Genomic DNA, 19,359 nt, shown 5'->3' on the forward strand with positions numbered 1-19,359 from the left:
ATCGCAATTTAACTCCAATAAACTTCAAATTTGGTGTGTATGTAATTTGATGGTACATTAACAACTGTTCAAAACATTAAAGAAAAATATTTATTCACAGCGGCACCACAAGTGAATGAAAAATGACCCAATCTCACCCCATAGAGGGGGTGACATTGGGTCACTGTAATTGAAATAACTTGTTTTTAATAACATGGTTGCAAAACCATTCACAGCTGAAGAATATTGATGAAATACGATGCAAACAAGATGAAAAGATATCTAAGATGTTTCACAAGTATGATAAACCCACTTAAAAGAACGATTATATCAAACAATTGAAGAGCTATGAGAAAAAAAATATGCAAACACAACATTCATCGTTAAGTTTACATAAATTTTCTTTTTTTTTTCCTCGAATTGTCTTCAAAGTCTCATCCCCATTGCCATGACGCCTATTCAGTTTCCCCAAAGGTGTACTGAAACAGTGATTATTTTAATTCTTCTCAAATAGTTAAATTTCGGAGCGACATTCCACAATCAATACATTTCAGGCAGATGTTGACGTCATAATCACGATATTTCAGTGTTCCAACTCATTTGTACTTCCAGGAGATGTTTCTATAATATGAAAACACTGATAAATAACTAATTAAAAAAAACAATCCATTTGATAAAATTTTACGATGTTGCTGCGCACGAAACACAGTTGCTGGATTGTGAAGTTGTCAAAATGCGTTGCATTGTTATTCAATGTACGGAATCCTCAAGTAGACTAGTTTGATGTTTCAGAGATGCTGTATTTAGAAAGAATAAACACATCTTAATGAAAAAGAGAACTACCGGCAACTTAAAATGTCAAAAAAGTGGACTTGCAATTTCATTTACTGTCGTTCTTGCTTGACCCAATCTCACCCCCATTTTTGATGTTTTAGACATCGTACCGAAAAAAATAAAATTTTTATTGAAAAATCAAATAGATTCCGGAAAATACATGTGAAGTTTAATGAAAAGACTTAAAACCTTCTACTAATATAACGGTAGAGGTTAAATTACATGCGTGATACTTTGCACAGGAGAAATTTAATGTTGTAAATTTTATCTAATTTCAACATACAAGTTTATTGATATAGTAAACAAAAACTACTATTTCTAAAAATGTATATTGTGATGAATTATGTGTAATAATATGTTCCCTAACATATGAATTATAAATTTTAGTAATATCACCGTTATTAGCTGAAATATTTCATAAATCATATTTTTCCGTTTTGACCAAATCTCACCCCCCAGACCCATTGTCACCCCCATCGACGGTTCTTTAGAAAACTTTCCGTTCTGCGGTAGCCGACAAGTTCTACCGCAGCTGTCAAAGTTCTACCGCAGGCTTGAAAATCATTGTATCATTGCTCGAAACCATCTAATCAAAGTATGCTAGTAGAGTCCAAAGCATTGAAAAACAGCATAAAACAAAAAAGCAAGAAAGCACTGTTTCCAAGGTATCATCGCAGCCGATTGATGATGCTTTGATCAGTAATGCGACAGTTGCGGTAGCTTTCTGTTCAATCGTAGAACGGAAAATTATCTCTAAAATTGCAATATTTGTACATTTTATGAGATGCCAATTGCTAGTGTACAGATTATATTGCGAACTAATCTATTATCTGATACAATTAAATTTATGGTAACAAAATTGATTTGACAGCTCCTATGGTCTGGTTCGACTTACTTAGTACTTGTATACCGAACGAAACAAAATGTACTGATTAAACATCAAGATTTTAGAAGGTGATGCTGCTGAAAACACTTCAAAAACCACCGGCTGCCATGACCACTGTATTGTAGGTTTGAGGTACCCCATTGGAAGTGGCCAATTACACACATGTATGGAATCTTATCAATATGGATAACAAACTTCAATACAGTAATGACCCGATTTTGTCAGCCCCCGATTTTATCTACCCCCGATTTTAGCTCCCTTTTTGACCCGATTTTGTCTACCTCCAAATTTAGCATCCTTTGTTCCTTATTTTGTCAGCCTAAAATTTATATATATTTTAATTAGACTCAACCCTTCTATTCGTCCATACAAGTATCTAAAGATCGAATTTATGAAATTTGAAATTCCTAATAATTATCCAAGAAACTTATCAATGTTACCTTGGATTATGGCACATAAAAAATGGAAGTAAAAAAACAATGTTTATATTAACAAAATCATGAAACTTAGTCCTTAAGTTAAAATAAAACTTGAAACCAGTCGAAAAATTTTATCCCGATTTTAGCTCTTTCCCAATTTTGTCAACCCTAAATGCAGCGTGAGGCTGACAAAATCGGGACATTACTGTATTATTAAACCTCATGCTTCCGAATGCAGTTTTTTTTAGAATCACCGTCTGGAGCATTTTCAGCAACAAGATGAAATAACCACTCTATACTAGATTTCAGGGGCACATAGAGAAGTGAACATGACCACATCTCCCGGGGCACTTAGAACCTGCTAGACAGTGGTGTTTTGACAGCTGGTGGTTCTAGAAGTGCTCCCGGGAGCATTACCTTCGAAAATCTTCCAGTTTGACACTCATAATGATATGGTTCCAGACATGTTCCTGATTGGCCACTTCCCTCAGGGCACATACTATACAGATGCCCTGTAAATGCTTACAGAAGCATTACCTTTAAAAATATTGATGTTTCATACCCACATTGATGTGTTTCCGGACATGTTTGATTTGGCCACATCCCTCAGGGCACCTGAAACCTACTATAGATGGTCGCAGCCGGTGGTAGTACTGAAAATGCTTCGGAAAAAACACATCTGAAAATCTTGAAGTTTGATGCCCATATTGATATGGTTCCATATATGTTCCTTATTGGCCCATTCCCAGAGGGTTCTTGGACTCTACTATAGAATGGTCAGTGCATCTAATGTTTCTGAATATGCTGCTGGTAGCATCATTTTGAAGTTTGATGCCCACTTGGTTATACCTCCTGGTAATATTAACATGATTGGAAATACAAACATTATCGACAATATTTTCCGAAACCAGTTTTACGCAAATAGTTATATTTCTGAGGATTTCCAACGAATCTTAATACGTCCTCCGGCATTCAACTTCCTATTAGTACTAGTTTCCAGGAAAATTATAAACATTTTTAAAACTTCACATCACACAAAAATACAAGCGACAGAATATACCATTTGAATATGACCTCGGATAATCTGAAACATCTTCGGTGTCCGGTAGCTCCGGTCGACTGCTTCTGAATGTATCCAAATTAATCAATTTTTCATAAAGTTGTAAATATTTGAATTTAGTCAAAAATTTGACTATCTCAATCATTTTGCCTATCTCCTGTACATCATGCGTTCCGTACAATAATCGTTCACTTCTCCGAGGGCACCAGGTTCCCGGAGTGTCTATTGTAGTGCCTAAGTATAATCAAAAAGTTTCAAAATTATTTCCAATGTAAATATTTTGCAAAAACCTGAAGTATGATGAAGTGTTCTCTTCATTGAGAAAACTGAATTCCCGAAGAGTCCATGGTTTGACCAACTATGTTCACAAAAGTTTCAAAATGATTTCCAAGGTACATATTTTGTAGAAACATGAAGTTTGATACGTCACAAGACTGGAATCGTACATTATCGCAAGGTGTCCTCTTCTCCGAGGGCACCAAATTCCCAAAGTATCCATAGTAGTGGCCAAGTATATCCAAAAAGATTGATTCCAAGTGTACAATTTTCTTAAAAACATGAAGTAACACGTCACAAGATAGGTTTGGTACATAATCGCGGAGTTGCATTTTCCCCGGGAGTTCCCGGATGTCCATGGTCGTCGAAAAGTCTCGAAATGATTCTCAATGTGCATATTTTGCAAAACCATGAAGTTCGATACGTCGCCAGATAGGTTTTGCTCGTTTCTGCAACGTGACCTCTTCCTGGGGGGCACCAGGTTCCCGGAGTGTCCATGTCAGTGCCCAATGTGGCCAAAAATCTCATAATGAATCTTAATGTGCATATTTTGCAAAATCGTGAAGTTTGATGTGTCACAAGCGGGGTTTTAGATGCGATCAAAAGGTGGCCAACTTCACGGCAATGGAGGTTACCCCAGTACGCCCCTGAATATATCCGGAACCACAGTCATTACCGGAATGTCGAACTCAGTTCCTGAAACTAGAAGAATTTTGTGACCGATCCATGAAAAAATCTTTAAAATTCGTCAAAAACCGGCTGAGAACCATCAATTTGAATTTTAAAATTATAGTCGAAAAGGGGGTTGGGGACGTAAGTGTTAATATAAAGCATTTAAAAAGAAAGTACATTTTGAAGACAAATCTGGCGCCCTAGGGAGACCGGGTAGACTTGATCTCTGGAAAGACAAGTTCCGCTCCCATACTTTCTTGAAATCTAAAGTCGTTTTATTCTAGCAAATTTTGCTTAAAAGTTCGGCCAATGGAAGGAGGAGACACATTAGATTATTAAATTCATAAACTTAAGAGAGCAATTAATTTTTATTGCGAAAGCTTTTTTACATCTTCATTAACGTGATTTTCAACATTTTTGATGGTTCATCACGAGACCAACGGATTTTCTTTTCTTCCGAAGAAAGATTGTCACTCCAGGTGAGAAAGATGAAAGTTTCTTCCAACATTTTTTTTATACATTTGATAAAATCGGCTCAAATTTTTGTAGCTTACAGATTTAACTTAACAGAATGAAAACTCATAATTGAAACAATGGTGTTTTCGACTTTTTGATTTTCTCAAGAATTTCATGTTCCTACTTTGTCAAGGTAGACATTATCCCTCACTGTCAACTTTTTAAGGTCCATAAATATGACTTTTAAACCAGAAAACATAAAAACACGTTAAAAATAATCAATTTACATTAAATTTATTAAAAAACATTTTAGAAAACAAATAATTTAGGAATGTAAAAATTACATCAATGCATTTGTTCAATACAATAAAAAAGGAAGTAAATACTGTGATTTTTCAAACATTTAGGACTTGTTCATATATGTAATAAGAGAGCTGGAGGTACAAGCTACAATGAATGATAACATTAAATAAATTACACCTTTTATGATACATGAATTAATTCGATATAAACCTAAATAAGATACTGGGGTCAAAACGACCCAAACACGCTCGCTGAGCATACACAACATCGGCGTTGTACGGTTTTTAATGTCCAAAATGTTTAACTCAGAAAGTAGCGTTTCAGGCAGTCTTTCCATGAAAATTAGTGATGTTCAACTTGGGTTCGCATCTTTCTACTCGTGTTTAACAGCAAACGTACAATTTTCAGCATCACAATAATATCACTTTTAAACATTCCTTCAAGCTTTTCCAGTAATTATAATGCTGTTTCTGTTGTTGAAACTTGAGTACTGTGTCCGGATTCAGAACCACACGTATCATCATCCGGACAGTCTTGTTTTAATAGAAAAATATGTTTTTCTTCATTAATTTCACAAAACTATTCCATGCAACGAGAAGAAAACTACAACAAATTACAGCAAAACATGTATCACATTCAATTCTTACATAACAAATGCCTAATGCAACGCTAAATTGCGATAGTTTAGTGCGTAGAACTCTCCTGGTTTCTGGAAATTTTTGAAATAACGCGTCTGAGTGAAACTGACTTTTGTTTTCGTATTTAACAGTATTTTACAAGGCTAACTTGATGTCATTTCACGTTACAATTGACGATAGTTGTTAAAATGCATCGTAGGAATAATATTCTTTCGTTCATACAGATATTTAACATTAAGATACTTCTCGTGACGCGAATCTCGTCACAGATCATGGCTTTAGGTAGAAAATTATAAGCGTGCGTACGAATGCAAGGCTTATTACACTCAAATAGCACTAGCAAACAACGCGTGGCCACGGGAGAAAATACATACAAAACAAAACACACTGATGCTGCCGCGTACTCGTGACGGTGTATTGTGCGGTTGTACCGGTTTCTATACATCGGTTTGAACTTTGGTACTCCAAACATAAGTTCGGGTTTAGGTACTGGTTCGTGAGCTGCTTCGTGGTTTCGGTTTAAACACGAGGACAGGGTTCGAAGCGAGTACAAAAACACCAGTACCAAACGTGTTTGATGTTCGTTTGGGAAGACTGGTTTCAGCTTCAGGCGCCAATCAAACGATTTCATCTACCGTATTGTGCGGGTATGATGTATTTTGTATAAGTAAACATTTTTTTCGTAAATTCTTATGTGACTTCTGGTTATCTGGTACCGTTTTGCCGGATGCTTCGAAAGCCAGACACCTTGAACATTTTCTTATTTTTGGTAATATTTAACTCTGAAAATCCCGAGATGAATTTTTAAATAACCACAATTCGAAGACTAGTAGATCAATTGATTTGAAATAAATTTCGAAGTAAATGTGGTTACTGCTACTAATGCCATCAAATTATCAACGCTTTTGATTATGACTGCAAGCCGAAATTCAAAAATCAATGCTGTTAGTTGGTCTTACAATCCTTGAGACATCCCCCCTCATCCCACCCCCATCTCTTGGTAACGGAAAAAGCGTGGAGAGGAGGGGTGCAAAATTGGTTTCGAACGGATATCTCAACATCCAAGTGACCTAGAAGGTTGGTGTCTTCGGCAAAGTTATTCAGCAGATCAAGGACTATCTGGCGATGAAAAATCTGATTGAGAATTAATCCGATAGACGGCACTAGCGGCAAATTATTTTCAATCATCTATATCTCAAGATCTTTATTAGCTAGATGGTTGGTGTCTTCGACAAAGTTATTCATTCTGGTGGTAGAAGGCCTAAATGATAATTTATCCCAAGGCCTAAATGAAAATGTATACCCAAGGATTGAAAAACCAAATAACCGCATTTACTTCATAATTTGTTTCAAAATAATTGATCTACTCGGGTAGAAATCAGAATCCAAAATCATGATTATGCACCCGGATATGATGATTCCAGTGTGTTTTCATCTTAAGAAAATACACCATGATTTGAATTCACGATATCATGAGTCAGATTGTCGTAACGTGACACAAGTTGCAGCTGAGTGCTCGAAATCATGCATCGAATGCTCGAAAATCATGATTCGCGCATCCATTTCGAATCTATTTATATTTTTGTCAGTCAACCCGATAAAATGAAAACAAAATTTGCTGTAGCAAGATTTGAATCAAGAACCTTCTGATTGAGAGCCACGTACTTTACCGCAGTACCAATCTATCATGTATTTGAATACTAAATTTGCTTCAAAATCATGTAAAAATATTAGGAATCGGTTGAGTATTCATTAAGTTAATATAAAACAGAGATGATTTTTTTAGAAAAAAGAGGAAAAATTGTGAAAAAAAAAAACTACTTATAACTAAGACTAGCTGTTTTTAGAAATTAAGACATTTGGACTTTTCAAAAATTCAATTTCAAAGAGAATGATGCAAAGAGTTTCAGAATTGGTCAGAAAATAACAAAGTTATGAAGACCTCATTGTAGGTCATTTTTAATAACTCGAAAATTCACCTTCAAGTCGCTTGCACTCCCTCTAAATCTTAATACTTTTGGCTCGAAATTGGAGGTCTCCCTTTTTATGTAAATTGAAGTCAGCAGAGCAATTGTTGGTTTTGAGCACCTTCGGAAAATGAGCCGCATCCTAATATGCAATTGGTGATTGTAAAAGTGTTTTCAAGAACATTCGGTCAAAAAACTGAATTCTAACCTTCCATTTTGGTTAAATAATTTGAAAAGAATGTGACCTGTTATGGCTAAGTAGCCCGTCATTCGTTTTGCCAACAATGATGACTTTTAGCTTGCATTTCAAAGTGATAAAACTTAGTCTTGATGGTTTATATTGACTCGAAAAAGTATCACTGTACTCACTAACATGCATAAAGTATGCTGATACTTTTTCAGCGGTGTCAACCAACCAACCAATCAAAACCAACTGATTTTCTTTGATTCGAAATCGTGGGATGAATAAGCAACAATCATCAACGACGCGTATACATTTCAATGACGGCCTACTTCGCCTTAAGTTCTAGATTTCACATGTCACTGAATCGCATGCGGCGGTAGCAGAGAGTTGTGTTATCTGTCTATAATTTTTCACATAATTTCAATTCGATTCAAGCTAAATACTTACAAAATTCGAGTTTTTTAGTTAAATAAGAGTGTCCGGAATTCGACACAAATGTGTCCGGAATTTGAATCTGCTCCAAAGCGATGTCCGGATATTGAAGCAAGACATACCATGGAACTTTGGTGAGATTTTCTACAAATATTGTATTTTTCTTTAAACAGCCACAAAAATTGAACTACGTATGGAGTAGAAACATTTTATAGCTTCAAGATAGTTGCACTTCTTCTTAGGAGTCAGGATTTCAAAGCAAAACAATAAACGAATTAAACCATCGTTTTTAATCATCGATTGCATGTCTGGGCAATATTAAGAAAAAAATCGTAGGGACCGTTTTGAAGCAACGCCTTTTGATGGTATAAGTCCATTAATTAAAAGGAAATAACTGGTTTTTCATTGACCGTGATTATCAAATGAAATGTATCATCAAAACTTAAACAAAAGTTGATTTGTTTAGTAATTTGTACCTTCTGGGAAGAGTTTTGAATAAAATGATCAACAAAATTTAAGTAACGCCCTTTCTACAGCATTAATTTTTAATACACTTTAATAAGGTAAATAAGACCATCAACCATGTTTCAATGTTATCAATGATAATCTTTAATTGCATGTAACAAATGTTTTACACAATTTACTCATTTTCTTAGGCTCAAGTATTGTAAGACGTTACGGAGCCAATTTTATATTATTATTCATAGAATATTATACTATAATCTGAATAACTAGGTGAACTTAATCAGTCACATAACATTTTCTAAACTTTACTTCTAGCGGTACTCTCAAAACTCATTACTAATTTCCCATTTACTTGGAGATTTTTTTTCGAGATTTTAATGGTGGTTCAACTGATTTTCGTTTTTGCTTAAAAGTGCTGGTTTCACTGGACCTTGACTGAATAACGGAGGAAGCATTAATCTGGTGAGTTTGTTCCATTTTGAGTTTCATTATACGATTAATAGAATTTTCTGGATATGGAACGTCTCGCGGTTTAATTCACCTCTTAAACGGTTTTTGTGAAACATCACGCGGCTTTTGTCAGAAAGTGTTGTTTGATCCTTCGACCTTGACGCTTGCTCCTGCGGGGGCGGGCGATGAGGGCAGGATCAATCGTGTTGCGCGCCGCTCACGTAGAATGGTGGAATAGTGTCGCGGGTCGCGGGACGCGTTAGTAGTGTTTGATCCTTTGATCTTGTCGCTTGCTCCTATGGGGACGATTGACGAACACTTATTCGGCGTTCAATGCGTTTATCGAGTAATATCGCGAATCCGGTTAGGCGCATTCATTTCAAATTGTATATTTATTGTTTACCAAAACGAATACCTCCCCCATATCCAAACTCCCAGTGTTTACTTGTGGAAGTGCAGAGGACTCCTCGGCTTCCAGTAAGCAAGTAACACGTCGACATTTCCCTCCCATCCCTAAATTGACCTGCGTTCGGACGCAGCCGGTACTTACACATTGAGGATGCTACTGATCCCGAGTAGCATCTGTTGGTTCCCTGTGTAAGTACAGCTGTTCTTGGAATAACGGAGTAGCATCTGCGGGCGGTCAATCATGCTCATGCTCATGCTACTAATTTCCCATTTACTGTGATTGTTTCTCTAACTTTTGTTTTCAAACAGACTTTGTCATAAATTTAAACTTCTCCATAGACATCATTTTAAGAAAATGCTCCGTTTTTGAAACACACAGTCTGATAGATTTTAGTACCATGCCCAAAAATATCATGTTAAATGGGAAAGACATCTTGCAACATTTATTTAGATCAAATCGTTACTCTTGATACATAATGATAAAAGCCAATAAGTTTTGAAAAGTCATTTGCCTTTGGCAGGACTCCAAAAATAACTGGAGTTAAACTGAATAAATTTTCAAAATTTAATTTGATATGTGTTTTTGCAAACTTGATCATAGCAAAAAAATTTGGTTTTGAGAGGAAAAGGTGTATTGGATAAAATATATAACATGTGTTGGAGAAGCGTGTGAGGGAAACACAATCCAGATAGCTGCCTTAATGAGCAACTTCATAGCTGCTATATATTTTGAATTTAGCATAAATCTCTCTAAAATATACATAATCTATACTCGCATTTCTGTGTTTGAGGTAAGTTCACTCCCTAGAGCTTCTTAAGTGGACAATCGTTCTCAATTCAGCTCTATAAAGTACAAACAGTTTCCAATTCAAATTACAAGTTACATTCTCTGTATCACTTACTGTGCACCCCTAATACGTCGATCTGCACTGCCGCTTTAATCCTCAATGCTGAACAATAGCATCTGATGGCCGTCTAAAAATAGCCATTGCATTCCCTCGATGCACGTCAAAGAGATTTAAAATTATGCAGGACTGACTCACCTAATAATTGAATTTCAATGAACTGGTTTCCAACTGTATCTCGCTGGAGCTGTTTAGTTCAGCTAAGAGATTATAATTCAATTAATATTTTATTATAAATTCACGATTCTGGCTACTTACGGTCTATCTAAATTACAGAGTTGTTTACGCTTTTGAATATAATGAACTATTGTGCTTCAATAATCTAGCCGAAGCTTGACGGCGAGCCTTATGTTCTTGTATTAGTATTCGCATACCTACTGGCTTGACCAGTGCGCAAGGGATTGACCAGTTGGTTCACTGATCGAACTAGAGTTATCGTTTCGCACAGTGGGTGCGGCAACAACATGTATGAACAAAATTTTAATTAGATTATAATTGAAATTGAGATTGAGAGTAATGTTGAGATTGAGATTCTTTTATCGCATTAGGAAGATTATTGAATTGACTAGTTTAATGCCATATAAATGCTGATCCATTCATCACTATTCATCCGAACTTTCAACCGTTCATTTCAGCAATTATCTAGACATCTCTAATTATCAACCAATTTGAACCGGACCCGTTACCGACCCATCCATCGAAAACGGAAGAAACGCTTTCTCAATAATTAATTAAGCAATTAGTTTTCGAATCAATCTTCCAGCAACCGGTCTCAACTCACCCGGGAAAATGTGCAAATAGTCACCACACAACTTCCCGAGAAATTCATTTAGAAGAATGGTTGGACAGGAAAAAAAACTCTCCGAAGGGACCAACAGTTTTCCACTTGATTATCATTGACCTTCGTCGAAAACGTCCAACAACCGAGGGTGGTGTTGAATGCGTGCCACCCAGTTGATGTACAATGCTGCTTAATAGGGTGCGGTTTGTATTTCGAAATTACTCAAAACTAAAAGTTCGTGTGCTCTTCTGAATGCAAATGCATTTTTGGGTTAAATTTTGAGGCTTGTCCTTTTGCATTCAAAAGGGCACACGAACTTTCGGTTTTGAAAACTTTCGAAAAATAAGCAGCACCCTACTGCCCAAACACAAAGGGGTTACGCCACATTGAAATTCAATTTTTCACGACCCTCCGGTAACAGGTCATCAGTGGGAAAGAAAAATTACTCACCTTCCTCCTCCTGTTGCGGAATCTTCCCTGTGGAAACGATTCTGCTAATATTACTCCTCGGTCTAACAGAGTGGGTGGTGGGGGGATTCACCAACCGACCAACCAAAATGAGGTTGATTTTTGTCGACTGTTCAAAACCCGGAGAGTAATTTATTTATTTTGGGCTCCTTGGCGAAAACGGACCGGGCCCCTTCCTTATTCGTCGTTAGTCCGAAATGCTGCGTTTACTCATTATTCATCGAAATTTACTTTCCGTTGTGAAAGTGCTGACTTTCATGCCCTTCTCTGGAAACCCACGAGATTGGGGCTGGGGGCTGTCTGAATATCTGTGAATGTGGATCTCGTTCGGTTGGCTTTTTTCCCCTGCAACAAGAGTGGAAAGTAAATGAAAAGTTCGTTAATAAAGTTTGGGCTTGGCTTCGGGTACGTGTGCATTCTCAGCTAGGAATTAAAAAAAACTGCTGACAGAGAAGTATTTGTCAAATACTGGCACCGACATTCAAGAGTACTGCGCCGGGAGTGTGATACTGTGGGGCAGTTGATGGACGATCCGTTGGGGTTTGGCTTGAAGTTGAATGATGGTGGATGTTATTTGGAAAGATAAAGCGATGTCTAGGATATTCAATTTTTGGGGAGTAAGGGTCGTGTATTTTAAAGTCAGCTATTTTGGAATTCCTTCATATGCAGTGCCTTAAATCCCGGAATCTGGGCTTTAACCGAATTCAACCATGATCAATTCAACCCCAGTTCCACCAGCAACAACCATTCTACCAGCAAAAAAGACCATTCGAAACGATCTGTTAAATGGCATCATTCCCTCTACTACTATCCAACAGCACAGAGGAAAAACACCGCTCACAAATAATGACAATAATGGGCGATGACACGGGTGTGAAAAAAGATATTAACCCCTTGGAGTTCGGCGTGTTTGTACAAATGCCAACTCTTCTTCCTCAAGAGGACAGCACCGTCGTTGCATGCTTTCGACTTCGAGCTGCAGAAACTAAACTACATGTATACAGCAGTAGTAGGTATTTATTATTACCTTCCCAAGTGGGGGATTCTAGCCATCGAGGGAAATAGCAGCAACCGAAGCGATGGCGTCGTAATCATCATTATCGTTATCATCGTTCGACCATTTCCACAAATGCGCAGGCCATTTTTTCCGCCTCTATCAGGTTCAGCGTAATGACCGATCAGAGAGCAGAACCATTTGAAATCTAAGTGAGTTTGGGTGATTATGAGCATCAAATCAAATCGAAAATTGTGCATTTTAGTTTCTACAAAGGACAGCTTCTGCAAAGAAAAGGGGAGACGTTCATACAGAGTTGCCTAATATCAATCATATTAGCTGATGGCTGATGGTCTAAAACTATCAATATCACTTGCAAGCTACCAATATCACTTTGATTTGACAACCAACAGCAGTGATGCGACATCGCACTCTAGATCAAAATCACTGCAGAATGAGTGATCACGTGGTCATTATCCATGCTATTAATGTTTTTCAGTGACCAACACATAGTTTCAATCTATCTGCAACACTGTCGAAAATATCGTACTGATAAATTGCCATTTTATCTGCTTAATTTAAAGCTAAACTTAACCCATCAGTGATAACCATAGTCTATCGCCATCAATGCACTGGTGATGGAGTAGACAGCATAATGTTGATGTGATATGGAATGATCCGATTTGTATCGCAGTCGGCCTGTACAAATCAGCAAATTTTAAGCATTGATAGTGACATCGAGCAACTCTGCGTTCATACGAACAAAGAACATGGGTAATTTTAAGAGTTGTATTTAACCTCAATCTCAATCTCAATCTCAGATTCTGAATCTCGTATTCTCAATTTCGGGTTCTGAATTTCCGATTATGAATCTCTGATTCTGAATCTCCGATTTTGAAACTCAGATTCTAAATCTCGGATTCTGAATCTCAGATTTTTTAAACTCGGATTCGGAATCTCAGATTCTAAGTCTCGGATTCGGAATTTCTGATTTTGAATCTCGGTTACTGAATATTGGATTCTGAATCTCGGATTATGAATCTTGAATTTTAAATCTCAGATTCCGAATCTCGGATTCTGAATCTCAGATACCGAATCTCTGATTCCCATTCTCGGATTTCGAATCTTTGATTTTGATTCTCGGTTACTGAATATCGGATTCTGAATCTAAGATTATGAATCTCAGACTCTTAATTTCGGATTCTGAATCTCAGACTCGGAATCTCAGATTCTGAATGTCAGACTCTGAATCTCACATTCTGAATCTCGGCTTCTGAATCTCAATTTCTGAATCTCGGCTTCTGAATCTCGGATTCTGAATCTCAGATTCTGAATCTTAGATTCCGAACCTCAGATTCTCATTCTTTGATTCTGGAACTCGGATTCTGAGTCTCGTATTCTGAATCTCAGATTCTGAATCTTGAATTTTAAATCTCGGATTCTAGTTTTTTAGTTTCTAGTATCTAGTTTCTAGATTCTTTTTTTTAATCTCTAGTTTCTAGTTCGTAGTTACAAGTTTATAGTTTTTATTTTTGATTTTCTTGTTTCTAGTTTCTAGTTTTATTCTCTAGTCTTTTGTTTCTAGCAGAGACGCATTTTGAACGCTCATGTTCTGTGAGCGTTCTCAAATGATCCTTTGATTGCTTTTGTGTTCATGTTCAGCTTCTTGAACACACACATGATGACTAGATTGATCATGGAGTTGTGAACTCCAAAATTTTCGACGAGCGTGCAATTAGGTCTACCAAGATTTTGGTACGGCACGGATTCGATATTTGGGTTACGACCAGTGAATGGTATTGGCTAGGACGATCAGGGAAAACTTCCCACGGGATGAATGATCTGGGAACTCACATATGTAGCGACGAAAATTTCAGAACACTCAAGTACCTACTTGCACATAAACTGAGCTTGTGCCATTCGACGGAACGCTGTTAAAAATAGGATGGCAGTCATAGGATCAGCACTGATGTGGACGAATCGTAGTTTAATTCAATAGTGAGATGAACATCATTTTCTATCACAGGACAAATCAATATTCGGATAGTGTTCATTATTTGTATTGCAATAAATGTTACTTATCATTTCTCTACGGACAGTGAAAAAAAAAGCATTTCAAATCTGTATAGCAAACATTTTGTTTATAAAATCATGGTCCGGATGAGATTATAACACGATATTGATTTTGTTTTACGCCTAGACACAATGCACTGTCCCTCAACCGAAATCATCCAGCCAAGGGTAACTGCGCAAAACATTCCGATACTCTCTGGCTTAGAAATGGTCCCAAACACCGCTACTGTTTAACCAGTAATTTCCTCGTTGAAATACAATCAATCAGGTTATCAATTTGAAAATCGTATGATGCTGAAACATAAATTGAAGTCTAAATTTTGTTTGCTAGGAATCCAACGATCACATAATATGCAAACAAATAATGACGGCTACGGTTTCTACGGGATGAACAGCGCACTGTGATCAAACATCGCAAATTGTTTGAACTTGAACACGGCTCTCGTGAGCACTAGCTCTGAACAGAACGCGTTCAAATGCATCTCTGGTTTCTAGTTCCTTTTTTCTAATTTCCAGTTTCTAGTTACAAGTTTTTTGTTTCTATTTTCTATTTTATCGTCTCTATTCTCTAGTTTCTAGTTGCTAATGCTTCTTTCTTCTGATTTTTAGTTTTTTGTTTCTAGTGTTAAGTTTTCAGATTCTTGTTTCTAATCTCATTTCTAGTTTTTTGTTTCTAGAAACTAGTTTCTAGTTTATAGTTTTTAGTTTCTATTTTCAAGTTTCTAGTTCTTGTTTTTCTAATTTCTAGTTTCTAGTTTTTAGTATCTTGTTTCTAGTTACAAGTTTCTTGTTTTTTTTCTAGTTTCAAATTTCAAATTTCTAGTTTCTAGTTTCTAGTTCATTTGTTGTTTTTAGTGTCTAATATCAAGTTTCTAGTCCCTTTTTCCTTATTTCTAGTTTCTAGTTTTTGGTTTCTTTTTCTAGTTGTTTGTTTCTAGTTACAAGTTTCTTGTTCCTTTTTTCAAATTTTCTAGTATCTAGTTGGTAGTTCTTCTTCTTTCCATTTTCTAGTTTCTTGTTTCTGGCTTTTAGTGTCTGGTTACAAGTTTCTGGTTTCCAGTTTCAATTTTCTAGTTTCTAGTTTCTTATATCTAGTTTCTTGTTTCTAGTTTTTAGTAATTAGTTTCTAGTTTTTAGTTTCTATATTCAAGTTTCTAGTTTTGAGTAGTGTTTGATCTTTCGACCTTGTTGCTTGCTCCTCCGGGGGCGAGCGACGAGGGCAGGATCAAACATGTCGCGCGTCGTTCGCATACCACGGTGGAATAGTATCGCGGATCGCGTTAGTAAAGTTTGATCCTTTGATCTTGTTGCTTGCTCCTGTGGGGTGAGCGACGAACACTTTTTCGGCGTTCAATGCTTTTATCGATTAATATTGCGAATCCGGATAGGCACATTCATTTCAAATTATATATTTATCGTTTACCAAAACGAATCCATTACCCAAACCTTTCCCATATCCAAACTCCCAGTGTCTACTTGGGAAGTGCAGAGGACTCCTCGACTTCCATAAAGCAAGTAACACGTCAACATTCCCCTCCCATCCCTAAATTGACCTGCATTCGGACGCAGCCGGCGCTGTTATTGTTATTGGGGCCCAGATAGCCGTAGCGGTAAACGCGCAGCTATTCAGCTAGACCAAGCTGAGGGTCGTGGGTTCGAATCCCACCGGTCGAGGATCTTTTCGGGTTGGAAATTTTCTCGACTTCCCAGGGCATAAAGTATCATCGTACCTGCCACACGATATACGCATGCAAAAATGGTCATTGGCATAGTAAGCTCTCAGTTAATAACTGTGGAAGTGCTCACAAGAACACTAAGCTGAGAAGCAGGCTCTGTCCCAGTGGGGACGTAACGCCAGAAAGAAGAAGAATAATAAAGAGAGCACCAGTACTTACATATTGAGGATGCTACTGATCCCGAGTAGTGTCTGTTGGTTCCCTGTGTAAGTACAACTATTCTTGCAATAATGGAGTAGCATCTGCGGGCGATCAATCATGCTCATGCTCCAGCTACAAGTTTCTTGTTCCTGTGTTCTAGTTTCGAGTTTCTTGTTTCTTATTCCTAGTTTATATTTTCTAGTAACTAGTTTTTAGTTTTTTTTTATTTTTGTTTCTATATTCAAGTTTTTATTTTGTATTGTTTTCTAATTTCTAGTTTCTAGTTACAAGTTTCTTAATTCTATTTTCTAGTTTCTGGTTTTTTAATATCTTGTTTCATTTTTCAAGTCTCTAGTTTTTAGTTGCTAGGTTCCAGTTTTTAATTTAAGTTTCCGATATCATGTTTCTTGTTTCTTGTTGTACTCCAGCTCCATATCTCAAATTTGTATTCCAAATGTACCCATCAAATCCTATTCATCCCACAACCACAACAACAACCCTTTCGTGCTTCAATTCAACTCCGGAACAAGACAAACACCAATTGAGTAACGTCCTCCCCCTAACGATTAGCTATTAGTCGTCTGTCAATCGCACGCACACGACCGCATAAATGGATCGAACCAATTCCGCCACCACCACCTCTTTCCCGATGATACGATGGATGATGATAATAATAATGATGACGAATAAAATAATTTGATTTATGATGCATGTAAAAAGCATCCCGTGTCGTCCCAAGCCGTCGTCGTCGCTGTCGTCGGTCGTGACTCGAGTAGAAGGACAAATCGATGACACCGACCGCCGACAAGCGATTGGCCGGGCGGGGAAACGTTTGGCTTAGTCAATCTGGCCCGATGGCAGGATCGGAACGGGTGATGAAAACATTATCGTCATTTTGGGGACAACGGGGGGCATGCTCCATGTTAAAGGGGTTGAGCACGAGGACCGGCGAGAGAATGTGCCATCGCCGTCGTCGGTGAGTGATAGGGCAAATGGTTTGCATTTTGTACCTATCTGGTACAGCAGACCCCGTTCGGAGAGCGATAGTGGAGATGTAAGATTGCTGCTCGGGCTTTGGCTGATGCTGGGGCGGCACCAGCTTGGCATGATTAACCGGAGGGACGCAACCACCACCGCACCGAGAGAGCAGAGCGTTGAACGAGCGGACATTTATGTATTTATTATCGTGTTCGGATTTACGGCGAAGAATTATTACGATTCGTCTGTGCTCGTGTCAGATATTTATGAATGCAAATGTTTAGTTTATAATCGTTCGATTTAGTGTCCGCCGGGCGGGGAGTGCATCCAATCCAGCTAGGCTAGGTACAAGTCTCCGCGAATGTCGGGCGTGACATGAATTGATCACGGACGGCTTGTCGGAGTGTCGGAGATGCTTGTTCGGAGCCGGCTGTTTGGATTTGTTTGGCTGGCTTTGGACAAGGATTGATTGAACACATGGATGAAGTCTCCGACGACTAGGTGACGATGTGGACATACGTGTTTGTAACAGGTGAACGGTTCTGGGTGTACATGTAGCACATCGCTCTGAATTATATGCTTGATAAGCAGTAACCTGCCATATGTTGGAGACATTCTTAACCTCTTCCAAATAATTAAATGGCATTTTCTTGACAAAAAAGACTGTCTTATAGATTGTACAGAGAAACAATCTACGATGAAACTAGTGGTTTGAGGTTTAAGGTGTCCCAGAAAATAGGAGCACGATTTCATCATACTTCATATACTAGACTAGTGCAGAAAAATTCCGATTTTCACACATTTTTTGTTTGTACCCATCAAGTGAATTATTTCACTTTCAATGTGTAAATGACGCAACATATCTTAGAGACATTTCTTATAAATTTCTGCTATTTCTGAGGTATACATTACTATTTAATAGCTTATCCTTCACTACTGTGAGGTTAACCTAACGTTTTCAATAAGAAAGCATAGCACGTAGTAACAACAATACATTTTTGTGTCAAATCATTATCTATTATCCAGCCTAAACACACACCTGTCCCACCCGCGCTGAAAGTGCTTTATGATCAAAACGTCAAAATTGACAGTCAGTTGACCCAAACAAGCACCGATCCAGGTTAAATATATATAGAGTAAACATCCCTTTGCGTCCGTTAGCTCTGATAGCACGAACGATGATTGCTACCCAATCATATCGTTACAATCGATACCATCAATCCGGATCTGAATTAAATATGACTGCACCTCGTAGGTAGCGGTTGGTAATGCAGCAGCTGTGTAAATCGTAACCGGTGTATTTACGCCACTCATTGCCGGCTCGAGGTTTTCGATCAGAGCGAGCCAATCAATCAGCCGGTGTGGTGTTGAACCGCTGCTGCTGCTGCTGCTACCATTGCCATTTCACAACAAAATATGATGTCGAGGGGAAATGCACTTTGATTGTTCTCTGTTGGTTCCTGGAACCGGAACAGGAAGAATCGTTCCATTTTCACTCAAACAACAGCTGTCAGTTGGAGGAGAATTTTCCCAATACAGTAATATCTCGATAAAACGTGTCTCGGCTATTGGTTTTGTTACGTTTTATATAAGCATTATTTTTCTTGGTTATGTTCAACATTTCTTCTTTCTTGATATAATAAACGTCCATTTTATGCAGGCATTTTCAGCCTTTGTTACAATATTTGTTTTTCAACGTGCTCTATATTTTACTTTTTTTTATTATTATTTTTTTCAACTTTTTCTTTATATTGGTTTTTCGTTACGTCCTTGTTGAAATCGAGACTCTCTTTTAGCTTATTATACTATAAGCACTCCTATAGTTAGGAGATGTGTTTAAAGTCCATGAGCTTT

The 19,359-nt window shown here is 37.5% G+C and overlaps 1 protein-coding gene across 4 annotated transcripts in view; it reads right to left on the reverse strand.

Moving 5' to 3' along the window:
* LOC5577136 (leucine-rich repeat neuronal protein 2) overlaps positions 1-19,359 on the reverse strand; it is a 502,666-nt gene that overhangs the window by 277,278 nt on the left and 206,029 nt on the right. For 3 of the 4 annotated variants that reach the window (XM_021855555.1, XM_021855556.1, XM_021855557.1), the window contains exon 3: positions 11,566-11,928. The exons of the other annotated variant lie outside the window; for it this stretch is intronic. The gene's annotated coding sequence lies outside the window, so the exon portion shown is untranslated. The remainder of the gene's footprint in view (positions 1-11,565; positions 11,929-19,359) is intronic. 4 annotated transcript variants of the gene reach the window in all.

The sequence above is a fragment of the Aedes aegypti genome, chromosome 3, assembly GCF_002204515.2.
Source record: "Aedes aegypti strain LVP_AGWG chromosome 3, AaegL5.0 Primary Assembly, whole genome shotgun sequence".
Classification (NCBI taxonomy): Eukaryota; Metazoa; Arthropoda; class Insecta; order Diptera; family Culicidae; genus Aedes; species Aedes aegypti.